Source organism: Ambystoma mexicanum, chromosome 9 (genome assembly GCF_040938575.1).
Source record: "Ambystoma mexicanum isolate Mex_15411 chromosome 9, UKY_AmexF1_1, whole genome shotgun sequence".
Lineage (NCBI taxonomy): Eukaryota > Metazoa > Chordata > Amphibia > Caudata > Ambystomatidae > Ambystoma > Ambystoma mexicanum.
In genome coordinates this window covers 820,211,685-820,219,346 of record NC_090931.1, presented here as the reverse complement: position 1 = coordinate 820,219,346, position 7,662 = coordinate 820,211,685, and positions in this window count along the sequence as shown.

The window sequence follows — 7,662 nt, the reverse complement described above, 5'->3', positions numbered from 1 at the left end:
GTTCCTTTTCACTCAAACTTTTTGTCATTCGATCCTTTGTATTCGATCAAATGACTGGACACCCGCCCACACAGATGGAGCTGGCCAAGCAGTCTAGGATAGAGACCAGTCTTAAGAAGTTTCTTTGCAGTTGCCTTACCATCTGCTCTGCTGAAAAGGGCCTTTTAGCATATGATTAGAAGCCTCTTTAGACACATCTAATAAGGTATGCGTGTCTGGCCAAAGAACACATAGTATAAGCAATCAGTAGGGCAAGACTCCTAGAGGAGAAGATGTTCCTGCTGAAGGCATCAAGCTTTTTCTGGAGAAAGGGTCAGAAAAGCTGTAAGGCATAAGACTGCTCTGGAGGGTTGAACAGTAAAATGTTCAGGTGAGACTAAAGATGGCTTGTATGAAAATGCCATTAGAAGTTCAACCAACGCCCTGCTAAATGGAAGCAGGGCCTCCAACCGGGTGTCCAGTTCGAAGATGACAGTAAGGGTATGAAAGATGTTCTATGCCACCGGGGCCAGAGGATTCAATAACTTGACCAACCTAGGTATGGCATTGTAGGAAGAGGTACATTTTCCACCTAAAAAGCTTGAGTGCACTCCAAATTCCACCTCAGGGATGAAGACAAACTACTGGCATCTTGCAAACTTTGCATATCTCTTTCTCAAAATCCTGAGCAAAACCAATCCCACCATCCCCTGAACTCCTTCGAATCCAAGGAAACTGTGTCACTGCCCCAATAAAAATGCCCTCAAACTCGGGTACAGATGCTTTCGAGGAAGCAGGAAATTGTTTGGAGACCCCCCCCGAGTCAGGTATAGGTGAAAGGCATTGTGCTGGAGCTCCCAGCTTCGGTGGGACTGGAGCTGAAACAGTACCATGATAAAATCAGCAGGTGGAGCTATGCACACCAGCGCCTACTGCCATTGGTCTACATAGGGTAACACATGGCACAGGACACAAATGTAGAGGTTGCAGCACAGGTAGCAGACCCCATCCCAATACCAAGCCTGGAGGCATGCAGTGTGGGTGATGGGGACACATATGCTGCACTCCACTTTCCACCAAATGAGGCAGCGGGTGGAGTCACTGGCGTTTGTTAAGTGGAGCTAATGAAATAGGGCCTTTTTTTATAGATTTGTTTTTAAAGGTGCAGCATATCCTAAATGCTTCCCTATCAGAGAGGGTGGGGATGAGGTTGTAAGGAGCTGAACTTTCTTACCTATCTATTTCAGTGTCCTGACTCTGGGGTTGCAGTACAGTCATGCAGTTTCCAGAAGGGCTAAGCTGACATATGGTCAGAAGGGTTGCTTCCTTTTCTTCTTTATAAGTTACAAAACATTCTCTCAGCCAGCCGCCAAGTAGAACAAGTTACTTTCTTACCTGGTAACGTTATTTCGATGGGATGGTCCGACGAGGTATTCCATATCTATGACAGGTAATGTCCACAGCTGTGCTGCTTCGGAAAATCTTTGGCGTCTGCGTCCTGCGTCGATGACGTTGATGCGCCGTCTCCGAGGACCTCCTCCGACAGCCGACGTCACCCGATGTGATAAGTAGGACGCACGACGCCCATAGCCTCAGTTATAGTTTTTAACCAGAACGTGTGACACCAGTTTTCTGCCAGTCAGACACACAAGGCCTTGCGGAACGCAAGCTGCAATAGCAAAAGAAATTCTGCAGCGGGGAAGGCAGGGAGGGAGCGATATGGAATACGTCGTCCGACCATCCCATCAAAAGAACGTTACCAGGTAAGAAAGTAACTTGTTCTTCGAGGGGATTGGGTCCTCCGACGTATTCCATATCTATGACAGACTCCCAAAGCAGTACCAAGCAAAGAGGTGGGAAAGAATTTAGAACACAAATTTAGCATGCCCAATCAAATTGCGGAATAGAGGACTGCCTTGCCAAAGGCCAGATCCTGCCCTCTGATGGAATCGAGGGAGTAGTGAAGTACAAAAGTATGTACTGAAGCCCAGGTGGCTGCATCACAGATGTGACGAATAGGAACTCCCCTCTGCAGGGCAGTAGACGCAGCCACTCCCCTGGTAGAATGGGCCCGCAAGCCAGCCGGAGGATCCTTACCCGCCAAGCGGTAACACTCGGAGATAGCTAAAATAATCCAACGAGACAAAGTCTGTTTCGTCACAGCTTGTCCCAAACGCTGTCCAGCGTAACCAATGAAAAGTTGATCGTCCACTCTGACCCGGGACATGCGCGAAATATAAAAGCTCAACGCTCTCCTAGGATCAAGCCTATGGAGCCTCTCCTCTTCCTTACCAGGATGTGGAGGAGGATAGAACGCCGGAAGAACAACCTACTGGCTCAAATGAAATTCCGAAACTACCTTCGGAAGAAAAGAAGGACAAACTCCAAGGACAACCCTGTCCTTATGAAACACAGTGAAGGGTGATTTAACTGAAAGTGCCTGTAACTCACTCACTCTGCGAGCGGAAGTAACCGCAACCAAAAACACAGTTTTCAGAGTTAACAGCCTCAAAGGGCAAAAATGCAAAGGCTCAAACGGAGCACCCATAAGAAACTTAAGAACAAGGTTCAAATCCCAACCGGGCACCAGAAAAGGTGACGGAGGGAACACATTAGTGAGCCCTTTAAAAAACTGCGAAATTAAAGGAATCTTAAAATAGGAACACTCTTCAGACGAGCGCTTAAATATGGACAGCGCCGCCAGGTAACCTTTAATGGTCCCCACTTGCAAGCCCCTGTGGGCCAAAGAAAGCAAAAAAGACAGAACCATGGGAATGTCACATTCAAAAGGATCCACATTCTAAACTCTGCACCAGTCGCAGAACTTTCTCCAACGGCAACGGTACAGAGACTTTGTTGCCGGCTGCCTGGCCGAGAGCAACACCTCCATCACGTCTTCAGGGAGGTCCCAATCCTTATACCTCAACCTTTCAGAAGCCAAGCGTGAAGGTTGAGGGATCTGACCTCTGGATGGAGAACCTGACCCCCCTCCCGTGAGAGCAGATCGTCTCGGTAGGGAAGACGACGTGGAGGGCAGATGGACAACTCGAGAAGGTCCGGGTACCACGTCCTGCGGGCCCACGCCGGAGCAATGAGGATCATCCGGGAACCGAACCTCTGCAGTACTTGCGGGATGACGGGGACTGGAGGAAACGTGTACAACAGTGGGAATGACCACTCCACCACAAACACATCTCCTAAGGCTCCTTTTGGAGGAAATTCCCGCGAGCAAAACCTTTTGCACTTCCGGTTGACACTGGAGGCGAAGACATCCACATGAGGGGTCCCCCAAAGGGCGAAGATCTCCATGAGAATCTCCTGAGCCAGTTCCCACTCGTGAGAGATCGTGCTCTGGCTGCTCAGAGCGTCCGCCGTCTCGTTGTCGTCTCCGGCCAGATGAACAGCCAAGATCGAAACTTCCTGCTGGATGGCCCAGAACTCGAGCTGCATCGCCTCCCTGCACAACGGAAGTGACCATGCTCCCCCCTCCCCTTTGTTGAGGTAGTGCATGGCCACCGTGTTGTCCGTTAGAATCAGGACACTCTTTCCACGCACAGTTGGCAGAAAAGCCTTCAGGGCTAGCCTGACGGCCCTCAGCCCCAACAGATTGATATGGAGTCTGGACTCCGACGGAGACCAACGACCGCTGACTGTCAACTCGTTGGCATGAGCTCCCCATCCCGTGAGGGATGCGTCCGTCACGATCGTCACCTCCGGCCAGGGCAGCCAAAATGGGGCCCCCTTCATCAGATTGCCTTCGACGGCCCACCACAGAAGGTCCTGGGCGACCGAGGGTGGCACCTGAACAGGGTCCGACAGCCTGCCGGAGGACTGAGACCACTGGAGCTTGAGTGCCCACTGCAAAGATCTCATCCGCAGATGAGCCTCTGGCACCAGAAGAATGCAGGATGCCATGAGGCCGAGCAGTCTCAAGAACTGGGACGTTGGGAGATCCTGAGCAAATTGAAACTTGTTCACCATCTGCTGAATGTGAAGAGCCCTCACTTAGGGAGGAAAACACTGCCCCAGGGATGTGTCGAGCACTGCTCCGATGTACTGGAGCCGCTGCGTTGGTGTCAAATGGGACTTTTTTAAATTGAGGGAGAAGCCCAGCCTGTGAAGGGAGTCGCAGGTGACGGACAGATGATCCAGGACTTGCTCGGGAGAGCTCCCCCTGATCAACCAATCGTCCAAGTAGGGGTAGACGTGAATCCCCCCTTTCCTGAGATGCGCTGCCACCACCACCATGAGCTTGGTGAAAACCCTCCGGCGGAGGTCAATCCGAACGGCAGGGCCCGAAACTGAAAGTGCGAGTCGCCAACCGCGAACCTCAGGTAATTCTTGTGCCTGGGATGAATCGGCACATGGAAGTAAGCATCCTTGAGGTCGAGAGACACCAACTAGTCCTGAAGTTGAAGGGCCTGGAGGACTTGAGAAAGAGTAACCATCTTGAACTTGTCCTTCCTGAGGAGTTTGTTCAAACCGCGCAAGTCCATGATGGGTCTCAATCCCCCGTCTTTCTTTGAAATCGAAAAATAAGGGGAATACCATCCCTTGTTCCTCTCCGCTACAGGCACCAGTTCTATGGCGCCTTTCTCCAGCAGGGCTTGAATTTCCTGCGCAAGGAGCGGATCCGGACTCTTCAAAGAGAGGTTCCCAGGTGGATTGTCGTGAGGCCTCTGCCAAAAAGGAAGACAGTGGCCGTGGGTTATGATCTCCAGAACCCACACATCCAAAGTAATGGCTTGCCACTCTACAAGATGATGCGCCAGCCTTCCCCCAACTGGCGAACCATGGGACCTGCCTCATGACTGTGTGGTAGAGGCTGTGGCGTTACCTGAGGGCAAAGAGGCAACTGCCCGAGCGGTCTTGGCACCTCGAGTACCTTTGATTCCACCTCTGGCACTCTTACGATGGCCTCTTTGACTGCTAGCTCCCCTCGCTTTACTGAAGGACGAGTAATATCGATAGGAACCTCCCCTCCATTGCTGTCCCCTAGGACGAAAAGGCGGAGGTTGGCGACCTGCAGCGCCCAACGACTTTGCTGCAGCTTTGGAGGTCTGCAACCTCTCAAGGCTCTCGTCAGCCTTGCTGCCAAAAAGGTGTCCACCGTCAAAAGGCATGTTGAGGAGCCGGGACTGCACATCAGGAGCGAACCCAGACTCCCGCAATCATGCAAACCTGCGTATAACGGTGCTCGCCGCCATGGACCGGCTGACACAATCTGCCATGTCCAAACCCGACTGAACGGCCTCACACATGGTATTCTTACCATCCTGAACCATAGCAAGGAAGCCATCACGTTCGTCCCCTTCGGGAATACGTTCAGCCGCTATTGCAACACAGTTCCACAGAGTGTGTGTGAAACGAGACAAGGCGCATATGGAGTTGGCCGCCTGAAGCGCCATACCCCCTGAAGAAAACACTTTCTTTGCCCAGCCGTCAAAACGTTTGTCGTCCCTATCCGGAGGGATGGTAGGATACGACGCCTGCTTTGCCGGGGCCGTAGCCGCCTGCACCACCAAACTCTCCGGAGTGGGGTGCCTGGACAAGTAGCAGGGGTCGCTAGTGGCTGGACGGTATTTTCGCAACAAAGACTTGCCCACTGCCGGGAGACTCTCCGGAGCAGTCCAAGCCACTGCCACCCTTCTCTGCAGAGCCATATTTAAAGTCAAAACCAGGTCAGTGGGGGGACCGAGATCAAGGATGTCCGTGAGATCATCCTGAACGAACTCCCCTGGGGGAGCTGACCAACCCAAGTACTCGGTGACCCGAGACATAAGGTGCCAATATGAAGAATCGGCATGAGTGCCAGGCTCCGGCCTACAAAACTCCACCTCCGGCGAAGTGTCCAGTCCACTGGCATCATGCAGCGACTGCCGCAGGTCATCAAACTGGCTATGGCCCGAGATAAGTTCATCTGGAACCGTAACCAGAACCAAGCCGCCATCAGAGCCTTCATCACCCTCTGAAATATACTCCAGACAGGGAGAGGAAGACCTCTGGGCACCAAAGCAGTGCCTGACCTTAGCCAGAGCCTTTCTAGGGGCAAACCCCGTGCCACGGGGCCCCTCCGACACCACCGCCTCGAAGGACGTCGAGGGCGCCGAACGAATCGGCGCTGACAGAAAAGGCGTCAACATCGAGCGAATCGGCGTCGACGTCAGCTGCAGCGCCACCAGCATCGGCGGCGTTGACACAGGCCTCGAAGCCGGAGCTCCGAGCGTGTCTCTCGACGACCTAGGCGCCGACAACCCCCTCATAGGCAGAGCCTCGAGAGAAATCGCTGATGACCTCGGCGCCACAGGCGTCGACGTCTTCTTCAAAGACGGCACAGGATCACGCGGTCTCGAGCGCATCGAGGACCGGGACCTGGAACGGGCATGGCGAGAACGGCTACCCTTGTCCGAGCGGGACCTCTCCCGTGAGCCGTGCCGACCACCCGAGCCCGAAGGCGTACGAGCGGTGTCTCTCGACCGGTGCCGACCGACCCCACTCGGAGGCGCGGACGGACCGGTGCCCTGCGATTCAAGAATCGCTAGCATCTGCTTCCCGAAGGAAGCCCATTCCTCCCGTGTCGCTAGTTTCATGGAGGGATAAGCGACCCGCCGACGGGCGGAGTCCTCGGAAGAGGACGGGGGAAGGCGACCGATGCCGGCGCTTCCAGGAATGCCTCGAAGAGGCAGAGGAGTGGCGAGACCGACTCCTGGAAGGAGACCCACTGGACTTCCGACGATGAGACGGAGAGTCGCCCCTCAAGTCATCCGTCGAATGCCCCGCAGACCTCGACTTCCGGGGCTTAGACACCCGACCTACCGACAACTTCTTCTTGCGTTCCCGCAAGGCCTTTGCCATGATTGACTGGCAGTCGACACAGTCGTCCGTATCGTGGGCCTCCCTGAGGCACCAGTGGCAGGCATCGTGCGAGTCCGTGACCGATAGTCCCCGCATTTCTTGAAGCCCGGACGCGGGCTTGAAGACGAAGTAGACATCGCCACAAACAGGTCTTCACAAAATACCGAACAGGTTCAACGAACCGAGAATTGAAAACAACAAACTCCAAAGAGTCAAGGCGTACCGAGATTCACGAAGCGAACACATTCGCGGAAAAAACGGAACTGAGGCTATGGGCGTCGTGCGTCCTACTTATCACATCGGGTGACGTCGGCCGTCGGAGGAGGTCCTCGGGGACGGCGCACCGACATAGACGCCAAAGATTTTCCGAAGCAGCACAGCTGTGGACATTACCTGTCATAGATATGGAATACGTCGGAGGACCCAATCCCCTCGAAAGGATTGTACAGTGCAGTAGGTGGAATGGAAAGGCTCTGCTGGAAAGTGGAGTGTGCTCTACTTCCCTTAAGAGATTTCTGCAGAGCAATGAAATTTTAACTACACACGTGATGGCCTTTGGGTGCATGTATTTGCAATTAGTGCAGCGTCAGTTTCATGGCCTAGATGCCAACATCTGATGCTTGCAATCAGAGCATGGTTATGACGCTGATTCACGAGGAGACATACTCTCTTTTCAAGGTAACATAGCATGAAGAAACAAAAGGGTTGCGCCTGTCCTGGTGACTTTGTGTTTGGAAAAGAAGTTGCTGTGACAGGGCTCCACTTACATACTCTTGCTGTCACTTAGGTAGCCAATGACATTGTAACAGTCTGTGCAGAGCTAAACAG